Genomic DNA, 23,198 nt, shown 5'->3' on the forward strand with positions numbered 1-23,198 from the left:
AGTCTTGAAGGACTGACCCGAACACCGTGAAGCTTGTGGATAAACATACTCATTCTGCAGCAAGTGTGATATATGAACTGTTATGGAAAAGATCATCTTTACAATCCAAGATTTACAAGGATATTGCTGGGACTAGAACTACACAGTGATAGGGGGAGGTATGCTGGGCTAAGTTCATTCCACCTTAGTACGTTGGAGAATCAGGAGGGACCTTCAAAGATTCAAAGGTTCAAAGTACACTTATTATCAAAGAATGTATGCATTATTTGTCAGGCGGTGGTGTAGTGGCACCGGACTTTGGCGTGAGTGGTTTCAGGTTCGAATCTGGCTGGCTTCTTGCACGCTTTCCATCTGTGCTGGGTTGAGCGTCGAGCTAGCTGCTCAGCCTCATAAAAATCATACAAAAATGCTGAAGAAACAGCAAGGATGCGCCACAAAGCGTGGAAAGAAACAATATATGCGATATAGAAGGCTGAGATTCATCTTCCCCACAGACAGCCATGAAACAAAGAAAAACCATGGACCACGTTCAAAGAGAAACATCAACCCCCCCCATGCAAAAAAAAACAAATCATACAAACAGCAACAAAAAAATACACAAGGAAAAGCACGGAATATAAAACAGTTGCATTTAGTTCAGCTCAGTGTTCATTATATGCAGGCCACCCCAATTCAAAATCACCCAAAAAAGCAACAAAAAAGGACCTTATAGAAATGTTTAAAATGATGGGAAGCATAGATAAGGTGGACTGTAAGTCCTTTCCCCAGGGTAGGGGCCATAAAAAACTAGGTTTAGAGTGAGAAGAAAAGACACAAAAGGGACCTGTGAGGTAACTTTTTCACTCAGAGGGTGGTGAGGTGCCAGAGGAAGTAATTGAGGCAGGTACAATAGTATCATTTGAGAATCATTTGGATAAGTACGTGGAAGGGCAGGGCTTAGGAGGGTTTTGGCTGTATGCAGGAAGTTGGGACTAGTTGGATGGCCAAGGTGGTCAGCACATTCTGGTTGGGCCGAAGGGCCAGTATCCATGCCGTATTGCCCTGTGACTCTGAGCTCCAGCATCACCTGCAAGCTCCATTCCTTTCCCTCTTGCCCCTCACCATCAACAAATGACTATTTTCTACTCAATTGGGGACTCAGAGGTTGTGTCCACTCAACGCTCAATTGATAATCCTCACACTCAGCTCAGTGGACACCAAACCACCTTGTCCTTAATCTGCTGGGCCAGATTTTGATTTGTCAAGGGTTGTAGGTTTAATATCCCCTGCCGTTGTTGTAGTTTACAGAGGGAGTGCTGCAATCCTGAGAAAGCATCATTTTTTGATAGTGGTAGTTGGTTTACTATTCTCACATGTACTGAGATACAGTGGAAAACTTAGCTTTGCACGCCATCCACAGATCATCATCATTATGTGCCATGTCGCATGATGCAGGTGATCATGGTCTATCCATGATCATGATTGTTCTTGGCAAATTTTTCTACAGAGGTAATTTGCCATTTGCCTTCTTCTGGGCAGTGTCTTTACAAGTTGAATGACCCCAGCCATTATCAATGCTCTTCAGAGATTGCCTGGCATCAGCGGTTGTATAACCAGGGGTTGTAATATGCACCAGCTGCTCAAACGATCACACACTACCTGCTCCCGCGGCTTCACATGGCTCTGATCGGGTTAAGCAGGTGTTACACCTTGCCCAGTGGTGACTAGTAGGTTAGCAGAGGGAGGGAGTGCCTTGTATTTCCTTTGGTACCTCCACACCGCCATCCACACAGATTCAAAAATTTCAAAAAACATATGAGTTTTGATCAAGTGTTATAGGCAAGGCAGAATAAAGTTTTACTATTACAGAGAAAGTGCCATGCAGGTAGACAATATGGTGCAAGGGCCACCTAGAGGTAGATTATAAGGTCAAGAGGTCATCTTCAACATGCAAGAGGGATGTTCAAGGAACTTGTGACAATGGGGTGGAAGCTGTCCTTCAGCCTGGTGGTAGGTGTTTATAAGCCTTTGTATTTCTGCCAATGGAAGAGGAGAGATGTGGGAGTGTCGAGGGTGAAAGGTGTCCTTCATTATGCTGGTTGCTCTCCCGAGGCAGGGAAATTGTAGACAGAATCTATGGAGGAGAGGCTAGTATTCATAATGGATTAAGCTGTGTCCACAACTCTGTTCAATTTCTCGCAGCCTTGGGTAGAGCAGTTGCCGTACCAGCTGTGATGCATCTGTGGTGCATCGGTTAAAATTTGTGAGGGTCAACAGGGACATACTGGATTTGCTTATCCTTCTAAGGAAGTGGAGGTGCTGGTGTGCTTTCCTGACCACATTGTTAAGTTGATAAAATGACAGCTTCAGCAAAAGTGAATGATCCCATCATGCTTTTTCAAATAGATTGAGAGCAATCAGGCAGCATTAATCTTTCATCCAAAACTCAAAGTCATATGACTTGCCATTCATCTGTGAGTTCTTGCAAAACTGAAGTCCTATTGATCTGAACAGATCATTGGCAATAAAGACATTTGGGACATGCTAAGGTTGTGAAAAGCATCTTACTTTAAGTATAAGCTTTAACATCTTTGGAGATTTGATGGATTGGTCCTCGCATAATAAATCTTTGATTTCTATTGATTTGGGATGCAGCTGAAGTCTGGTTGTGTAGTAGCAGGACCAATGCCTCAGACTTCATCCTGATGGTAATGTTAAATGCGCAACACTATAGCAGGTTCATGCTCCAGTTGCTTTTAAAATTTATCTTCACTTAGATCTACTGACCAGTGATGGAATTCCTTCATTATGACTGCCTACTATTTTGGAAGAGGATGGATTTTGTTTTCTTTCTTTTTAAATCATTTTATTGAATAAGTATACAAAAAGGTAAGCCATATAGGCACTAATACACTGTTAGAATATAATAAAATTACAGAAGATATTAATCCAAAAAAAAATACAAACAATGTAATTTAAACATAACGTACCAAGGTAACATAATAGTATACTAATTTTTATATATATATCAATAGAGAAAAGGAAAAAAAACCCCAAAAAAAAACCCACCGTGCAACTAACTAAAAGCAAAGCAAAGCAATGGGCTAACTTGAAACCAAACAGAGTTAAAAAACTTAAAGTCACGTCCTCAATCCCGACCTCCATTAAAAACAGTAAAAAAAAAACAAGAAGGGTATATATTACATTAAATGAAAATATTGAATAAAAGATCTCCAGGTCTGTTCAACTTTAAATGAGGAGCCATAAAGATTGCTTCTAATTTTCTCCAAATTCAAGCATAATATCGTCTGAGAAAACCAAAAAAAGGTAGTTGGAGCATTAAGCTCTTTCCAATGTTGTAAGATGCATCTTTTCGCCATTAAAGTAAGAAATGCAATCATTCTACGGGCTGAAGGGGAAAGATTACTGGAAATTTTAGGTAGTCCAAAGATAGCAGTAATAGGGTGAGGAGAGATATCTATATTCAATACCTTGGAGAAAATATTAAAAATGTCTCTCCAAAAAGTTCCCAGAGTAGGGCAAGACCAAAACATATGAGTTAAAGAGGTTATCTGCCCCGGACATCTATCACAAAAAGGATTAATATGAGAATAAAAGCGAGCTAAGTTATCTTTGGACATATGTGCTCTATGAACAACTTTAAATTGAATTAGGGAATGTTTAGCACAGATAGAGGAAGTATTGACTAATTGTAAGATCTGCCCCCAGTCATCCATGGAAATGATAAACCCCAATTCCTGTTCCCAATCTACCCTAATCTTATCAAATGGAGCTTTCCTAAGTTTCATAATAATATTATAAATCATAGCCGATGCACCTTTCTGACATGGATTAAGGTTAATTATAGTATCTAAAATGTATGTAGGAGGAAGCATTGGAAAGGAAGAAAGTATAGTACTTAGGAAATTTCTAACTTGTAGATATCTAAAAAAATGTATTCTTGATAAATTATATTTATTAGATAATTGTTCAAAAGACATAAGGGAACCATCTAAAAATAAATCCAAAAACCGTGAAATACCCTTAGTCTTCCAAATTTGAAAAGCACGATCCGTAAAAGAGGGAGGAAAATATAAGGATGGATTTTGAAAGAGATCTTTATCAAAACAATAGCCCATCTTTAAATCTTAGATCTTGAAATATTGCAAATCCTTTTGAGTTATCTTTTATTATACTTTCTATCTTAAGTCTTCCTTAAAATATTGATAGTAACACCAAGATCAAGTGCCCACTGCACTTTCTCCATAATTATAACACTTTATTCTGCATTTTGATTTTGCTTTTTTCCTTTGTACTACCTCAATGTACTTTTGTGATGAAGTAACAAAATTTACTAAGATGTTGGAGCCCATTATTAAGGGTAGGGTTTTGGAATACTTGGAGTCGCACGATAAAATAGGCCCAAAGTCAACATGATTTCCTTTATGGCGCCACGGTAGTGTAGTGGTTAGCGTGATGCAATTACAGCTCAGGGTGTCAGAGTTCAATTCTGAATTAATCTGTAACGAGCTTGTACATCCTTCGTGTGAATGTGTGGGTTTCCTCTGGGTGCTCTGTTTTTCAACCACAGTCGAAAGATGCATCGGTTCTGGCTGACAGAAAACAAAGAGTAGCGATTAACGGGTCCCTTTCGGAATGGCAGGTGGTGACCAGTGGAGTACCGCAGGGTTCAGTGCTGGGACCGCAGCTGTTTACAATATATATTAATGATTTAGATGAGGGAATTAAAAGTAACATTAGCAAATTTGCTGATGACACAAAGCTGGGAGGCAGTGTTATGAGAATGCAGGGTGACTTGGACAGGCTGGGTGAGTGGGCAGATGAATGGCAGATGCAGTTTAATGTAGATAAATGTGAGGTTATCCACTTTGGTGGTAAGAATGGGAAGACAGATTATTATCTAAATGGAGTCAAGTTAGGAAAAGAGGAAGCACATCGAGATCTAGGTGTTCTTGTACATCAGTCACTGAAAGCAAGCATGCAAGTACAGCAGGCAGTGAAAAAAGCTAATGGCATTCTGGCCTTCATAACAAGGAGAATTGAGTATAAGAGCAAAGAGGTCCTTCTGCAGCTGTACAGGGCCCTGGTGAGACCACACCTGGAGTACTGTGTGCAGTTTTGGTCTCCAACTTTGAGGAAGGACATTCTTGCTATTGAGGGAGTGCAGCGTAGGTTCACAAGGTTAATTCCCGGGATGGCGGGACTGTCATATGTCGAAAGTTTGGAGTGACTGGGCTTGTATACTCTGGAATTTAGAAGGCTGAGAGGGGATCTTATTGAAAGATATAAGATTATTAAGGGATTGAACATGCTGCAGGCAGGAAGCATGTTCCCGCTGATGGGTGAGTCCAGATCTGGCCACAGTTTAAGAATAAGAGGTAGGCCATTTAGAACGGAGTTTGGGAAAAACTTTTTCACCCAGAGAGTGGTGGATATATGGAATGCTCTGCCCCAGAAGGCTGTGGAGGACAGAATACTGATAGTGGATGATCAGGCATGATCACAGTGAATGGCGGTGCTGGCTCGAAGGGCCGAGTGGCCTACTTCTGCACCTATTGTCTAACTTGCAAGTTGAGTTGGTTATTAGGAAGGTAAATGCAATGCTAGCATTTCTTTCCACAGGACTAAAATATAAAAGAAAGAATGTATTGCTGAGGCTTTAGTCAGGATTCAAGATGGTTTAATGTCATTTCCTGTTTACAAGTGTAAAGAGAACAAATTAGTTGACACAACAGACCACAACAATAAAAAACCACAACAATAAAAAAATACCACAACAATAAAAAAATACAAAAAATACAGACCACAACAATAAAAAAATACAATAAATATAAATACATAATGTAGCTTATATGCATTGATTGTATCTCCATAAAGTGGCATTTGGCTGTACATAAGGTGACTAATGTAAAGTAATAAAGTAGTGGTGGAGTTAGTGGGTGGAGATGTTGATCAGCCTTACTACTTGGGGAAAGTAACTGTTTTTGAGTTTGGTGGTTCAAGTGTGGATGCTGTATAGCCTCCTCTCTGATGTGAGTGGGACAGAGAGTCCATGAGCAGATCATTCATGATGTTACTGGCCCTTTTCTGGCACCTTTCGGTATATAATGTCCTTGATGGCAGGTAGGCTGGTGCTGGTGATCCACTGGGCAACTTTGACTACCCGTTGTAGAGCCTTCCTGTCTGCTACAGTACACTTTCTGTACCAAACAGTGATGCAGCGGGTTAGGATGCTTTAATTATAAGGCATGGATCAGACCACATTTGGAGAATTGTAAGCAATTTTGGGCCCTGCATCTAAGGAAGTTGATGCTGGTATTGGAGAGGGCCTATTGAAGTTGTACAAAAATGATCCCCAGCAATGAAAGTGTTAAAGTATGGGGAGTGTGTGAATGCTCTGGACCTGTACTTGCTGAAGTTTAGAAGAATGGGAAAGATATTGTATATTCAAAGGTGTGGATAGAGTGGACATGAAGAGGTGTTTCAAATCGTGAGAGAGCCTAGGAACTGGGGGCAGAGCCTCAGAATACAAGGATGTCCTTTTAGTTCGGAAATTAAAAGGAATTTGTTTAGCCAGAGGTTGGTGAATCTGTGGAAGTCATTGGGTATACTGAAAGTGAAGTTTGGTTGGTTCTTCATTAGTAAAGGCATCAAAGACTACAGGGAGAAGGTCCAGGAAATTGGATTGAGAGGGAGAATAAATCAGCAGACTCAATGGCCTGAATGGCCTATCTGTGTTTGCATGTCTCAATATCTTATGGATCTGTATGGATGACATGCAAAACAAAGATTTTCATACTTTGGGAAATGTGAGATTAATAAACCAATTTGCCAAATTTCATTTATCACTTTTTCTTTATGTTCTTCGATAAATTCTCCCTGGTGCTTAATCTAATATCTGCCCCTAATCAATGTACTATAACTTGGATCACTACTTGTAATCAGAATGCTGTTTGTAGCTGTTACATCTCCTGTATTGTATTTCTGATTGTACCTCTTGAGCAGTCAGGTTCGTGAAACAATGGGAGTCCTCTGTACTTTCCTGGCATCAACACTGTCACCAGCAAGGTGTGCAGGTTCCACCATTTCTAAGTCTCGTAAGTCTACAAGAGACATTTTGCATCTTAGTTCTTGACATAGCATATGAATTAATCATGAGCAAGTTGTTTTGAAAGAAGCAAAGCTTGTATTTACAAATTTTCTTTTTTTGTTGTTTGTATGATCTGCCTTTGCAAGGCCCTTTGGGAACTTAATATACTAATCAGTTAAGTATTTATCTACTCATTTCCATCCTTAATCTTAAACTGTCTGTATTCTTCCCTGACAGCTGTCTACCTGTCCTACCTGCATAATCAAGGGTGCTCCATCTTGCATGTTAAATTGCTGAAGCAATTTCCTTCCCTGAACTGCTTGCCTGAGTTCAGTCCCAGTGGTGATTTCACAGTAACAAATGGAATATTTTAACACTTGACACATACCTGTTTATCTTGATATAAAACTAACTTAAATTACATCTCTGCAGCGCTGTCAAACACTTGTAATACTTAAATAACAGGCTCAGCCTACCTGTTTTAATTAAATTCAAATTAGACGCAGGTGATGTGAAAGGACACAAGAACCGAACCGGTGTATTTCAAACTCTTCAACAGGGACCAGGGTGTCTTATAACTTCTAGTATATTTGATTGTAGGTTTTATTAGAAGCTTTGACAGAGCCTCATTGTCCCTTCAGGATGCAAATTACTTCAAGCATCGACTTTTAAATGGACCCAGGTCACATGTATTTTAATTTTCCATTCACTTGGTCCAGTACGAACAGCAACATCTTCCATTTAAATGGTGCCCTCGAGGCAACTGAAACATGGTGGGATGCTTCAACTTTGGACTGGGGACTAGTGGGAGAGCAATTACCAAACAGAAATTGATGTTGCTGAAACTATCATTGACTATATTTAAGGGGCCGATCGATAGGTTCTTGATTAGTAAGGGCATCAAAGATTACAGGGAGAAGGCAGGAGAATGGGGTTGAGAGGGAGAATGGTTGAATGGCAGAGCAGACTGGATGAACTGAACTGCTTAATTCTGTCCTGCGTTTTATGGTTTTATGGACATGTATGGTGTTAAGCTTTGTATTTCCAAGACATAAAACTAATTGGAAGAATAGCAAGGGAGTCTGAAATGTGAGTCTAACTTTGGTTTTACTTTAAGTGAGGTATGTATATGTGACCTGGTGGCATAATAACATATGCTATTTACATACTTTTACATATAGCCTTCAATGCATTATGTAAACAACAAAGAATACTTAGTCAACCAATATATTTACAATATGACTCAAATATTACTAAAGTATTAAATACACAACATATGGATGGCATGCAAAAAAGAATTTGATGAAATTGATGCCTACAAAAGAAGATATCAGAGAAGGTTGAACTGAGTGAGGTTTATGGGAAAAATGAGCAGCAGAAAAGTTCAGGAAAGAAATCCTGGCGCATTTGTATTGTAACTTCCATCGCTTGTTGCAAAAGTGACAAAGGCTGGGAAATCAAAGTCTTGAAGGAGTATTACTATCTCAATTTTATGCCAATATCCCAATTTTAGAAATAAGAAGAGGCATTGCCGCTTAGGCAGGGAAAGTGAGCTGTGTCTTTCCATCAGACATGGCAAAGAAAAGTAAAAGAGTTCATAAGAAAGCTGCATTGGTAAAAGACTATAGTTCTAGAGAAGGTGGAAGGGATTGGTACAAGGGGGAGATATTTCTAATAGGGTCAGTCCAGATCAATGGTTTAGTGGGCCAGTTAGAAGGCCCAACCATCAGTCATCAATCATCAACCACAAGCCATCAACCATCCATTCCCATTTGATCTACCCAACCCACTTTATTCTCTCCATATCCATCAGTTGTACCACTCATGCTAAAATCAATTTACTGCAGCCAACTAGCTACGAACCTGCTAGTTGTTGGGATGTGGGAAGAAGTGGGAGCTCTCAGGTGAAATCCGTGCCGTGACTGAGAGAACGTGCAAACTCCACACAGATTGCACTAGAAGTCAGGTCACTTGAGCTGTGAGGCAGCAGCTCTATCTGCTGTTCACCCGTATGGTAACTGCAGTTTTTATATAGACAGAATCTGATGCAGGCTCTTGACCCAGTAGGTCAACAGACACCTTTTGCCTCCACAGACGCTGTTTAACCCACTGAGTTTTCCAGCTTTCTATTTTTGTTCCAGATTCCAGCATCTTCAATCTTGTTTGTCTGCCAGAAAATAAGCCATTTCACAATCAGAATCAGGTTTAATATCACTGGCGTATGTCATGAAATTTGTTGACTTTGTGGCAGCAGTAAAATGCAAAAAAAAACTGTGAATTACAGTAAGTAAATCTATATTAAATAGTTAAATTAAATAAGTAGTGTACAAATATATACCTTTTTAAAAACTGGTGAGGTAGTGTTCATGGGTTCAATGTCCATTCAGAAATTAGATGGCAGAGGGGAAGAAACTGTCCCTGAAATATTGAGACTGTGCTTTCAGACTTCAGTTCCTTTATCCCAATGATAACAATGAGAAGGGGGCATGCCCTGGGTGATGGGAACTCTTAATGATGGATGCCACCTTTTTGAGGCATTGCTCCTTGAAGATGTCTTAGTTACTACAGGGCTGACTAAGTTTACAACTCTGCAGCTTATTTTGATCCTGTGCATTAGAGTCCCCCTCTCCAGCATTCCTTGTTAAACTCCAAATCTCCTCTCATCCTTCCATGACTAATCTCTCACTGTGACACTCAATGCCTTCTCTCTTGTAGTTTCTAGTTTCCGGTTAACAAGTTGCGCATTTCACTAGTGGTAAAAGTTCTTTCTGATATTTCCACTGGATATTTTGCTGGATCTATTGGTATTTTTTAAGCAGGGAATAAACCAATAAAGGTATAAAAACTCAAAACCTACAAGATGGGGTAACAGGAATTAAGGTCAAAAGTCAAAGTATATTTATTATCAAAGTCTGAATGCAGAATACAATCCTGAGATTTGTCTTCCATAGACAGCTATGAAACAAAAACAGAAATCCATGGAACCCATTGAAAGGAAGCTTCAAACCCACAATGTGCAAAAAAAAGAACAAATCTTGCAAATAGCAAAAAACACTGAATATAAAATGTCAAACCACAAGTCAGTGTAACAGTCTGGGCATATTCAGTTCAGCACAGTTCAGTTCCATCCGGCACTGTGTTGTTTGTTAACTTCAGGCCGCAAAGCTAGTCCACTCTGATCAAAAATCGCACAAAATAGCGGCAACAAAAGGAGCGACCAGAAACCAGAAATACATCGTCAGGTGAACTCAAGTCCAGTCCACAAATCGACGAGAAATGGAGTCGATCATGGGCTTGTGCCTCGTTCTTAGGCTTCTTGGCCTCCAGGCCGCACACTCTGCAGCAATATTGCTACTGCCTTAGCAGGACTGCAGGAAGACGGTGATCATGATTCTGTCCTTAAGTGCTGCCCCAGTCACGCATCAGAATGCCTCTTAACCTGAATTGATCAATTAATCAAACCAGCGAAATCTGCCTGCATGCCTTGTCATATTTAGCCATGTTGTTTATTTGTTTCCATGGTGGATTAATGTCATTGATGCAGTACGGCACCAAAACCAATCAATTAACCTAATCGTACATTTCTGTGAAGTGGAAAGTGCCGCAGGCCAGTCATGGGTAAACAACATCCCATTAGATTTCTCCCTTAATGTTTGATCGAACTTGTAGATAGTAGAGAAGAAAAGAGACAAGACTGATTAAAATGTGTATACTCTTCATTAGAACTTGTCTTGTTCTGACAAGGGATCTATCGCTTTGCAAAGTGAGACACTTTTTCTGTTTTCATTTTGCACTTGTACCATTTGAAGTCTAAGCCTTATCCTCATTGCTGGTGGAATGATGTTCACTTCATTACTGTTGACATGTTTTGGAGCAGTGAAGTACAACAAGCTGTAAAGAGAAGTACTTGTTGATGAAGCATATGCACAGGAGGGTATAGTTTAAATCCATGACATTTATATCACTTGTCTTTCTCTCAGCAAACGAAAAGCCACTTTGTAAAAATATATATATATATTCTGTCTTGTCACAGAATTTGCATGTTTACTGAGGTAAAGTTCCTGTTGCTTTTTATCAAGCTGACAGTTATGCTGTGCTGATAGTTATACTTCATAATTTATTGTCACCAAACAATTGATACTAGAACGTACAATCATCGCAGCGATATTTGATTCTGCGCTTCCCGCTCCCTGAATTACAAATCGATAGTAAATATTAAAAATTTAAATTATAAATCATAAATAGAAAATAGAAAAATGGTAAGTAAGGTAGTGCAAAAAAACCGAGAGGCAGATATTTGGAGGGTACGGCCCAGATCTGGGTCAGGATCCGTTCAGCAGTCTTATCACAGTTGGAAAGAAGCTGTTCCCAAATCTGGCTGTACGAGTCTTCAAGCTCCTGAGCCTTCTCCTGGAGGGAAGAGGGACAAAAAGTTTGTTGGCTGGGTGGGTCGTGTCCTTGATTATCCTGGCAGCACTGCTCCGACAGCGTGCGGTGTAAAGTGAGTCCAAGGACGGAAGATTGGTTTGTGTGATGTGCTGGGCTGTGTTCACCATCTCCTGCAGCTTCTTCCCGTCTTGGACAGGACAACTTCCATACCAGGTTATGATGCACCCTAGAAGAATGCTTTCTACAGTGCATCTATAAAATTAGTGAGGGTTTTAGGGGACAGGCCAAATTTCTTTAGTTTTCTCAGGAAGTAAAGGGACTGGTGGGCCTTCTTGGCAGTGGACTCTGCTTGGTTGGACCAAGTCAGGTCATTTGTGATATTGATCCCGAGGAACTTAAAGCTTTTGACCTGTTCCACTTGCACACCACCGATGTAAATTGGGTCGTGTGGACCGCTACTCCTTCTGAAGTCAACAACCAATTCCTTCGTCTTGCTGACGTTGAGGGATAGATTATTGTCTTTGTACCATGCCACCAGGTTCTTAATTTCCTCTCTGTGCTCAAACTCATCATTACCCGAGATACGGCCTACAATTGTTGTGTCATCAGCAAACTTATATATTGAGTTTGATGGAAACTTGGCTACACAATCATGGGTGTACAGTGAGCACAGCAGGGGGTGAGTACACAGCCTCCTGCTGTACTCACTGGCTGCTTTACACAGTGGCGGCTTTATTAGCTACCTCCCGTACTTAAAGTGTCCACTGGGTATATGGTCATGATCTTTGCTGCTGTAACCCATCCACTTCAAGGTTTGAGGCGCTGTGCATTCGGGGATGCTCTTCTACACATCACTGTTGTAACGCCTGGTTATCTGAGTTACTGTCGCCATCCTTTCAGCTTGAACCATTCCGGCCATTCCCCTCTGACCTCTCACATTAACAAGGTGTTTCCGCCTGCAGAACCACCACTCACTGAGTTGTTCTTTTTTTTTCACACTTTTCCCTGTAAACTCCAGAGACTTGTGCGTGAAAATCCCAGGAGATCAGTATTCTTTGAGACTCAAACCACCCTATCTGGCACCAACAATCATTACACAGTCAAAGTCACTTAGGTCACACTTCTTCCCCATTCTGATGGTTGTTCTGAACAACAACTGAACCGCTTGACGGTATCTGCATGCTTTTATGCATTGAGTTGCTGCCACGTGACTGGCTAATTAGATATTTGCATTAACGAGCAGGTATACCTAATAGAGTGGCCGCTGAGTGTATATGCTAATTTTTTGTCTGTAGTGCCTGATCTGTGCAGTGATTGTTATTTGCAAACTGCTTAGCAGTTCTGGAGCACTTTCCAGAAAAATGAGACTTGTCTTCTCTTTCCACTGTTGTTCAGTGTTAGCTATGAATTCCGTCAATGAGTGTGTGAGTCATCTTTCTTGCTGTCTATATAGTGCCACTTATCCATATTATCCTCAAAAGGATTCCATTGCAACAGTAAATTCTTGTGTAACACCCGGGGAAAGGCTTCACTGCTAATGTAGTGTTTTTTCTGTAGCAGCAGTGTTTGGGTTATGGCTAGAAATAACAGGAGCTTTGGAATGTGCGCCGTCCAGTGAAGGGAGCGTTTTATTTCTTGTTGTGTGCCTGAGACCGAGGTGATCTAGGTTTTTTGTTCGGCAGAAGATGGAGAGAGAAGATGCCAGAATGGAGAGGTCATAGACACCAGGATGGAGTGGACTTGGAGTGGGGCCGGGAGTTGGTGAAGCCCAGGGAAATTGATGGAGGACTAATAAAAAGGAAACCATGAGCTCCAGCTAGTGCACGTTAGACTGTTCATTAAAATGGGCCCTTTTCTTTTTGTTTACTAACCCTTACTAAGTCAAATGAAGAATTATAAAGCTAAATCATTTAATTGCATATTAGATTAGATTAGATTAGATTATGAGGACACGGAGTCCTCTTTTATTGTCATTTAGTAATGCATGCATTACTAAAATTAAGAAATGATATGGTGTACTGTCTTGTTATTTCATGGTATTGATTGGTAACGGGGGAACAGATCACACAGCATTCACACAAGCAAGAGGTTTCACAACTACATTTCACACAGTTGGCGGGGCCAGGGGCTGTCTTCCCTTGACTGACACCTCCGGTCAAACCTGACCGTTACACTTGTTTAGGCTGCCATGTAACTAACCATAGCAAGACTCGTACACAGATATTGTCCTCATAAGTACTGTGCTCATCGTCAGCAAAAGTAATGAACTGACTTTGCTCCTCAGTGCCCTGACTGATTTAAGGCCAGCATGCCAAAAGACTCCTTCACCACCCTGTCTACCTGTGATGTCACTTTCAGGAATCCATGGACTTGCACTACACAACACACACAAAATGCTGGAGGAGATCAGCAGGTCAAACATCATCTACGGTGAGGAATAAAGGGGCAATGTTCTGGGCCGAGTACCTTCGTCAGGACTGGAATGGATGGGGAAAAGAAAGCCAGAACAAGAAGGTTAGGGGAAGAAGTGTAAACCGGAAGGTAATAGGTAAAGACAGGTGAGGGGAAAGGTGGGTGGCTGGGCTGAAGTGAGAAGCTGGGAGGTGGTTAGGTGGGAAGTAAAGGCCTAAAGAATAGGAGAGGAGCATAAACCACGGGAGTAAGGGAAGGAGGGAAGATGACAGGGATGAGGAGAAGGGAAGGTGTAAGAGAGAAGCTGTAATGGGGAATGGAAAAGGAGAAGGGGGAGGGGAGGGATCACTGCAAGTTAAAGAACTTGATGCTTGTGCTGTCAGATTGGAGGCTACTCAGACAGAATATGTCTGAGAGTGGTGGGAGTATGGAATGAGCTGCCAGATGAGGTGGTAAATGCGGGTTCTTTTTTAACATTTAAGAATAAATTGGACAGATACATGGATGGGAGGTGTATGGAGGGATATGGTCTATGTGCAGGTCAGTGGGACTAGGCAGAAAATGGCTCGGCACAGCCAAGTAGGGCCAAAAGGCCTGTTTCTGTGCTGTAGTTTCTATGGTTTCTAATATGAGTGGCCTCATCACAACACTAGAGGAGGCTATGGACTGACATATAAGAACAGGAATGGGGAGTGGCTGGCCACTAGGAAATCCGCCTGTTGCAGAGCATGAAGAGGGACAGGCTGGAAGGGCCCTCTGCAGAGGCTTCTGCAAAACACTCATCAAAATCAGCTTCTCTGTACAAAGGTACACAGGGCAGGAAATCATCAGAAATATGACTGTGGACATGACTGCCCTTAGTGAATGCAGCACTTTTGGAAATTGTTTTCTGTAGCAAGTACCCTTCCAGGTGCAAATGAAAAAAATGCACTTTGACTGAAACTGGAAGGCTCCCCTCTTTGGTGGTTGAGCTCATGTTGACATCGATAAGGCAAGGCAGCAGTGTGGCATGTGGATTTATGAAGGGAGACATTCTGCAAGAATCCTGAAGCAAGCTTGCAGCCAGTGAGGGTGAGCCTCCATCCGGAAGCTTTGAGACCAATGCAGAAACTTACAGAAATTTTCAGAGAACGCACTTGTATTGGGGCCTACCTTACAGAGGGCAGCCAGAATAGACATTGTTCTTACACATAGCATTGATTGGAAAGCTCCCCTTGTGGAGAAGGCTTTTAGTACCAGCTCTTCTGTCAGTTATCTTTCAGTTTTTTTCCTCTCCAATTATTTCTCATCTGATGGACATGAAACCACTTCTCCATTTGCTGGATTACTTGTGGTGTTTTAAAGGTGAACCTCTGAAACCACTTGAAAATATGGTGAGTGAGACCCCAGTTTCAATCAACCTACATGAGGTTTGCTTTGCAGACAGAGTAGAGCAACACTTGTTATATGGTCAAGCAGCCTGGGAAAAGACTCTTCATCCCATGGAGACTGTACTAACCATGAAGAATGTACTTTTGTATGAATCCTACTTGAATCATACTTTATTCTCCTTATTTTCCCATCCACACATTTGAAATTGTAACAGTCACCTATCCCTAGGAGCAATTTACAATCATCAATTCAATTCAATTCAATTCAAAAAAACTTTATTGTCATTCTAACCATACATCAGCTCTGCGGGGCAGAATGAGACAGCGTTCCTCAGGGGCAGTGCAATCATAGCAACAAATGCAACACTAAGTAATAAACGTAACAATAAATAGTAAAACACAGCAACCACATGTCAGCTAAAATCAGTTATAAGTGTCCAGTGCAAGTTAAAAGTGTCCAAAGCAGAGTCAGGTGGAGCAGCTATTTAGCAGTCTGACTGCCTGTGGGAGGAAGCTGTTTAGTAGCCTTGTGGTTTTAGTTTTGATGCTCCTGTAATGTTTGCCTGATGGCAGAAAAAGAAACAGTTCATGGAGAGGGTGTGAGGGGTCTTTAATGATGTACCGTGTCTTCTGGAGGCATCGACTCTGAAAGAGGTCTTGGACAGAAGGTAGGGAGACCCCAATAACCTTCTCTGCTCCCCTAACCACCCTCTTTAAGGCTTTTTTGTTGACAGCACTGCAGCTGGAGTACCAGGTTGTGATGCAAGAGGTCAGCACACTCTCAACCACGCCTCTGTAGAATGTAGAATGTGTGGGGAGTGATGCTTGTTTAAGCTTCCTCAGAAAGTGCAATCTCACCCTTCTTGTTTTTTTTTAACTGTTTTTAATGGAGGTCAGGTTTGAGGACGTGATTTTAAGTTCTTTAACTCTACTTGGTTCCAAGTTAGCCCATTGCTTTGCTTTGCTTTTAGTTTAGTTGCACGGTGGGTTTTTTTTTTGGGTTTTTTCTTCCTTTTCTCTATTGATATATATATATATATATATATATATATATATATATATATAAAAATTAGTATACTATTATGTTACCTTGGTACATTATGTTTAAACTACATTGTTTGTATCATTTTTTTTGTATTAACATCTCCTGTAATTTTATTATATTCTAACAGTGTATTAGTGCCTATATGGCTTACCTTTTTGTATACTTATTCAATAAAAAGATTTAAAAAGAAAAAGTAAAAAAAGAAAGAAAGTGCAATCTCTGCTGGGCCCATTTCACAATCCCAGTGGTGTTCCTGGACTAGGTGAGATTGTCCGAGATCTGCACCCCAAGGAACTTGATGTTTTCCACTCTCTCCACTGTGGAGCCGCTGATGCTGAGGGGTGTGTGCTCAGGCTGAGACCGTCTGAAATCGATGATCATCTCCTTGGTTCTGGTGACATTAAGCATCAAGTTGTTATCCCTGCACCAGCTCTCTAGGTGTTTGACTTCCTCGCTGTACATAGTTTCATCATTTTTGCTGATGAGCCCCACCACTGTGGTATCATCTGCAAATTTAATGATCAGGTTCTCCTTGAATCTGGCTGTACAGTCATGTGTTAGCAGTGTAAACAGCAATGGGCTAAGCACACAGCCTTGTGGGGATCCAGTGCTCAGTGTGATGGAGTCAGAGATGTTCCTGCCTACACGGACTGACTGTGGTCTCTCTGTCAAGAAATCCAGATCCAGCAACACATGGCAGTGCTAAGGCCAAGCAGCGACAGTTTCTCCACTAGTCTGCGGGATGATGGTATTGAACGCTGCACTGAAATCAATGTACAGGATTCTGGCATAAGTGTCTTTGTTGTCCAAGTGAGAGAGAACTGTGTGCAGTGTGGTGGATATTGCGTCCTCCGCAGAGAGATTCGGACGATAAGCAAACTGTAGAGGATCCAGTGATGAGGGGATCAATTAATGTAATGAGATCTTCGAGCCTGTGCAGGGAGCTGCAGAGCATTGGGCTACAAGGTTTCTAGAGCACCTGCATTTGTTAATTGTTGTCTTAATAAGGATCGTTAATCACTGGTGCTTTCGGTTTAATTTTGTTAAGTTTATTTTGACTGGCATGGGTTTTCCACATTCTGCGGCTATTTCAGCAGACTCCTGATTAGCACTCATCACGGGGTCCAAACTTTGAGAATGTTACATCTCATGGTGTCACTCTACCGAGTGAACAGTGTTTTATTGGCATTCTTATGAATAAATGCTGGTCGACATCCCCACAAGGGAGTCTGTCTTTCCTCCGCACCTGGGTTCAGTCTTTGCCAGCACCACCATGACAGTTACTCTATCAACCAACACTTTATTGCAATGTGGAAAGAAATTAGAGCACCCTGAGGAAACCCACACAGTCACAGGGAGAGCGTGCAAACTCCACACAGCCAGCACTGGAGGTCAGGATTAAACCAGGGTCACTGAAGTTGCAGGGCAGCAGCTCTGTGTCACTGGAGGAGGAATGAAAAATGTTGGAAACACTCGGCAAGTCTGGCAATATCTGTGGAAAGAAAAACCAGAATTAATATTTCAGGTAAAAGACCTTTGTCAAAACTGGGAAGGTAACAAAAACTAATCAGTTTTAAGGTGAAGGGAAGGGATGAGATGAGATGTATAGACTAACATAGAGCATTGAACGATACAGAACGGGACAGGCCACTCAGCCCATGATGTGCCGATCTTGATGCCAATTTCTGCCTCTGTATCATCCATTTCCACAGACAAGAGAAAATCTGCAGATGTTGGAAATCGAGATTTTGTGTGTGTTGCTCATCCATATCCACTCCCTTCATATTCAGAAAACTATCTAAAATCTTCTTAAGCTTCAAAAACCTGCATGATTTCCCTTCTACTCCAATAAAATGTTACAGGCACCTACCACTTTGTGTTCAAAAAAAAAACTTCTGCTTTGAACTTCCTTCCTCTAACCTGAAAGGTTTGTCTTCTAGTTTTAGAAATTTCTACTTTAGAGAAAAGATTCCACAGTCATAGTCATAGTCATACTTTATTGATCCTGGGGGAAATTGGTTTTCGTTATAGTTGCACCATAAATAATAAATGGTAATAAGACCATAAATAGTTAAATAGTAATATGTAAATTATGCCAGGAAATAAGTCCAGGACCAGGGTATTGGCTCAGGGTGTCTGACCCTCCAAGGGAGGAGTTGCAAAGTTTGATGGCCACAGGCAGGAATGACTTCCTATGACGCTCAGTGTTGCATCTCGGTCCAATGAGTCTCTGGCTGAATGTACTCCTGTGCCCACCCAGTACATTATGTAGTGGATGGGAGACATTGTCCAAGATGGCATGCAACTTGGACAGCATCCTCTTTTCAGACACCACCGTCAGAGAGTCCAGTTCCATCCCCACAACATCACTGGCCTTACGAATGAGTTTGTTGATTCTGTTGGTGTCTGCTACCCTCAGCCTGCTGCCCCAGCACACAACAGCAAACATGATAGCACTGGCCACCACAGACTTGTAGAACATCCTCAGCATCGTCCGGCAGATGTTAAAGGACCTCAGTCTCCTCAGGAAATAGAGACGGCACTAACTCTTCTTGTAGACAGCCTCAGTGTTCTTTGACCAGTCCAGTTTATTGTCAATTCGTATCCCCAGGTATTTGTAATCTTCCACCATGTCCACACTGACCCCCTGGATGGAAACAGGGGTCACCGCTACCTTAGCTCTCCTCAGGTCTACCACCAGCTCCTTAGTCTTTTTCACATTAAGCTGCAGATAATTCCGCTCACACCATGTGACAAAGTTTCCTACCGTAGCCCTGTACTCAGCCTCATCTCCCTTGCTGATGCATCCAACTATGGCAGAGTCATCTGAAAACTTCTGAAGATGACAAGACTCTGTGCAGTAGTTGAAGTCCGAGGTGTAAATGGTGAAGAGAAAGAGAGACAAGACAGTCCCCTGTGGAGCCCCAATGCTGCTGATCACTCTGTCGGACACCCCATTAGATTTCTACCCCATCTATGGTTATTGTAATTTTAAAAACTTCCATCAGGTCTTTTCTTAGCTTCTGACACTCTAAGGAGAACAACCCAAGCTTGTCCAACTTTTCCTTTTTGCTTATACCCTCTAATCCAGGCAGCTTCCTGGTAAACCTCTTCAGCACTGTTTCCATAAACTCCATATCCATTCTATAATAGGGCATCCAAAACTGCATGCGATACTCTTAAGTGTGATCTGACTGAAGTTTTATATAGCTGCAGCGTGACTTCCTCACTGTTATCAAGCCGGGGCTGGAGCAAGCAGAAGATGATTCTAGATGAGGAAAGGGAGAAATGGAAATAACAACTGGGAGGTGATAGGTGAAGGCTGTGGAGGGCTGCAGATGATGGAATCAGTGAATACCGTTTGGCACAGGAAGATCAAAGTAGGTAGGAAGTGGTATGAAAACAAGTCTCTGGTTATCAGCATGTTAAGTTCTGTTGAAGGCGATTGAAGTAAATCTACAGGAACTGCATACAGTCCATCAGATGCTCTTATAAGCATTCGAGGCAGGCAATCTGAGATAAATTTTCTCCAACATACATAAAAGTTGCTGGTGAACGCAGCAGGCCAGGCAGCATCTGTAGGAAGAGGTACAGTCGACGTTTCAGGCCGAGACCCTTCGTCAGGACTAACTGAAGGAAGAGTGAGTAAGGGATTTGAAAGTTGGAGGGGGAGGGGGAGATCCAAAATGATAGGAGAAGACAGGAGGGGGAGGGATGGAGCCAAGAGCTGGACAGTTGATTGGCAAAAAGGGATACGAGAGGATCATGGGACAGGAGGTCCGGGAAGAAAGACAAGGGGGGGGGGTGACCCAGAGGATGGGCAAGAGGTATATTCAGAGGGACAGAGGGAGAAAAAGGAGAGTGAGAGAAAGAATGTGTGCATAAAAATGAGTAACAGATGGGGTACGAGGGGGAGGTGGGGCCTTAGCGGAAGTTTTCTCCAATACTTTCATCATGGCTGTTATTAATACAGCCAGCGTATAAATTCAAATGCCATAAGTAGTCTTTGGAAACAGCAATATAAGCCAGTGCTGAGATAACCACCTGCACCTCAGGTGTGAAAATATTTGTCAAACATGAGAAAAATAACAGGAAGTAAAGTACTTCAAGCATCTTATTGGAGCATTTCTGATGATAAGGAAGGTGTTATTTACTGTGCATGCTGACTGGAATAATATTTAGAGTCATAAAGAGATACAGCTTGTAGCAGGCCCAGCCATTAACTACCCATTTACACCGATCCAATATTAATACTGCCCTCAAATTCCACCACTCGTGTATACACTGCTGGGCAATTCACAGGGGCTACTTAATCTACAGACCACAGGTCTTTCGGATGTCGGAGAAAACCCAGAACACCCTAGAGGAGTATCACAGTGTTTTAGGGGTAACATTCAGACTCCCCACATTCAGTACCAAGGTCAGGAAGATCAGGGTTTGTGGTGCCATGAAACAGAGACATACTTTTTGGAGAGATTTAACGTGGCAGTAAATTTTGAAGTACTGCTATGGTATTCAAGAGTCTCGATACTCAACGGAGAAGAAAATTCTCTTTAAAAAAACATTAAGGTACGCACCACAAGACTACAAGATATAGAAGCAGAATTAGGCCCATTTGGCCTGTTGAATCTGCTCTGCCATTAAATCATGTCTGTTTTTTTTTCATCCCCATTCTCCTGGCTTCTCCCCACAGTCTATAACTCCCTTACCAATCAAGAACCTACCAATTTTTGCCTTAACTACACCCAGTGCCCTGGCCTCCTCATCCCTCAGTGGCAACAAATTCCACCGGTTCACCACCCTCAAGTTGAAGGAATTCCTCAACATAGATGTTCCTTTATAATAAATGTTCCTTTATTTTGAGGCTGTGCCCTTGGATGTTAGACCATCATGCTAATAGAAACATCCTCTCCACATCTACTCTACCAAGACCTTTTGGTATCTGGTAAGTTTCAATATGATCTCCCATCATTTTTAAGTCCATCAAAGTGCAAGCCCAGATACATCAAACGCTCCGCATATGTTAAGCCTGATTTGGGTGACATAAACTTCTGAAAAGCTGGTGGACTTTGGGGGCAGTATTAATACTGGATCGGTTTAAATGTATGGTTGATGGCCAGGCCTGTTGCGTGCTGTAAGTGCTAGATGTTTGCGAACCAGGTTATGGTCATTATATTAATTCTCAGTACTGTGAGATTCCTGACCTTTGATAAGATCATATCCCCATGGAAGAAGTTGAAGCTCGAAGCAAAACCTGCAGGGAGAGTGGCTGACTTTGCCTACAGAAACAAAAATGGAGGCCGACCTAACTTAACAGTTTGCAACATATTCCTCAAACTAACTGCAATTCCCATTTTATCATTTTATCATGAGAGAACCCAGACTTATCATGAGATTGTCAATTGTGGCAGCTCAAAATACCAATGCACAGACATGATCTCTTGAGAACCTGTTATTAGCTGTTTTAGTTTTGTGTCAGGTTCTGGAGTTTAGCTGGTTTTCTGCCAAATACTTCATTTCTCTTTGAAACACACGGAGGAGTCACAGAGTGCTGGAGCTGGGCAAGCGTGCAAGCAGCCACTTTGCCCCAACCCATCCATCCATACTCAGCAAGGTGCCTAACTGAGTAAGAGAATCCGAATCCGAATCAGGTTTATTATCACCGGCATGTGTCATGAAATTTGTTAACTTAGACAAATGATTAGTTCTATTTGTCTGCATTTGGCCCCTATCCCTCTGAACCTTTCCTTTTGTGCTTTAACTGTAGTAATTGTGTCCAGCGACACCACTCCCCCCAGTGGCTCATCCCATACACCCACTACCCTCTCTGTGAAAACCTTGCCCCCTTGAGTCCTTTTAAAATCTTCACCCTCTCACTTTAACCCTGCGCCACTTCATTTTGGCTTCTCCAGTAGCTGTTTTTTTACCAGCTTCACTCTAACGCCCTAGAATTTTGCATATTAACGAAACAGTTGTTGAATTGCTGGGTTTGTGAGAAGTGGATTTCAAAAAAAAGATTGGGCAGTCTTCAGTGAAATGGAAACCATGCTGGAAGCTGGTCTGAGAATTGGTTGTAGTTGACAAAGTACAGCACAGGAACAGGCCCTTTGGCCCATGATGTTGTGCCAAACTAATTAAACTAATCCCTTCTGCCTGCACATGGTCCTCATCCCTCTGCTGTCTGCATTTTCATGTGCCTAAGAGCCTTTTTAACAGCTCTATTGTACCTGCCTGCTCCACTGTTCCAGGCACCCGCCCTTTTCTGTGTCAAAAACACCCACCCCACACTTCTCCTTTGCACTTCCCCTCTTTCACCTTAAGTGCATGCCTTCCAGTATTAGATATGGGGCAGACGGTAGCGTAGTGGTTAGCACAGCACTTTACACTACCAGCGGCCTGGGTTCAGTTCCCGCCGCCTCATGTAAGGAGTTCGGGCATTCTCCCTGTGGCCGCAAGAATTTCCTCCATGTGTTCCGGTTTCCTCCCACAATCCAAAGACCTACCTAAAGGTAGATTGTAAATTGTCCTGTGATTGGGCTAGTATTAAAGTCAGAGGATTGCTTGGCGGTGTGGCTCGAAGGGCCTATTCTGTGCTGTATTTCAATAACTAAATAAATACTTTCATGCTGGGAGAAAAGTACCAACTGTCTACTCTAACTATCTCTCTCATAATTTTATAAATGCTAAGGTTTTTGTAGCGGGGGGGGGTTAATGGGGATAAACCCCCACTACCTATTAATTGTTCCCAATTGCGTGCGTCTCAAATAGTCTCTGACAACCAAGTCCAGCTCCTGGCCTTCATGTGTGGTTTAGCTACTAAGCCCGGCAGAACTGTTTCTACTGACAGGAGGAAGGGCAAAGGCGGGTTACTGGCGCCTTAAAACCACTCCCT

General features: G+C 42.0%; 1 protein-coding gene across 4 annotated transcripts in view; it reads left to right on the forward strand.

The window, feature by feature from the left end:
* Positions 1-23,198, forward strand: part of LOC134351022 (netrin receptor UNC5D-like) — a 924,405-nt gene that overhangs the window by 277,720 nt on the left and 623,487 nt on the right. The gene's annotated exons all lie outside the window — the stretch shown is intronic.

This window comes from Mobula hypostoma, chromosome 8 (assembly GCF_963921235.1).
Source record: "Mobula hypostoma chromosome 8, sMobHyp1.1, whole genome shotgun sequence".
NCBI lineage: Eukaryota > Metazoa > Chordata > Chondrichthyes > Myliobatiformes > Myliobatidae > Mobula > Mobula hypostoma.